Consider the following 1,028-nt stretch of genomic DNA (forward strand, 5'->3'; position numbering starts at 1 on the left):
ATAGGCTACTACGAGTCGCTGTCCATTCGCAAAGTGCTGAACTAGGCTATACTAACCTTATATGGAATCGTATTCTGAACGTTTTAATTAACAGTCGTCATCTGTTGTGTATTAGGAATCAAGACAGGTAAAAATAAAATAAAAAAAATTATATAATGACATTCTTGTAATAATAAAAAACTCCATAATCACGGGAAGAAGGAGGCGGGAACCGGCGAACATTCAAATAAAACTTTAATAACCAAATAAAGATAAAACAGCGCGACAGCCCCTCACGGTCCGACTGCCGCGCACAAAAAAAAAAACCAAACACAAAATAAAACCCAGGCCTGGTCCTCTCTCGTCCTTCACTGTCGTCGCTCCTCATTTGTATCCTTCCGATCTCCTCCGTGGGACTCGAGACTGGTGAGTGGAGCAGGTGTCGCTCATTTCCCAATCACTCCACCGGCCTCGCTCCGTTCCCACGGCTCTCGGCCCCGCCCCCACTCGTCACAATTCTATATAGATAGATCATTGGAGCTAACATTCTAGGGTAGAATGTCATTCTATATAGATCCATTGGAGCTAACTGACTCTTGCCGCGGCAAAACAGCAAATTTCAGCGCTGTCTTCTGTTCCTCTTTTAGATAAAAACCCAAGTCTAAATCGTTCATTGTCATTCTATATAGATCTTTCAGATTTAGGTCTGGATTTCCATGCTCCTAATGATGTTGCCAATGCGTCAAAAAATATTTATCAAACGACAGTGCCCCCCCGCCGATGATCCAATGCCCCTCCAGTAGATCTGCTCTGACGCCGACTCTGGTTTAAAAGATATATATATTTTTTAGGCTACTCAAGATATCAGTAGGCGGGGTTTAGAGAGCGTAGTAAAATGAAAGCAGCGGGCAACCTGCGACCCGGGATTTTTTCATGCAACTTAACCAAAAAAAGAAGCCCAAAGACGCGTATTAACAGCGGACTTGGCCACTCTGACCTAGAACACAACGGCACTGCCAAGGCAACCAGAAACGAACGCACCCAGCAGG

Source organism: Cyprinus carpio, chromosome A18, assembly GCF_018340385.1.
Source record: "Cyprinus carpio isolate SPL01 chromosome A18, ASM1834038v1, whole genome shotgun sequence".
NCBI classification, from domain to species: domain Eukaryota; kingdom Metazoa; phylum Chordata; class Actinopteri; order Cypriniformes; family Cyprinidae; genus Cyprinus; species Cyprinus carpio.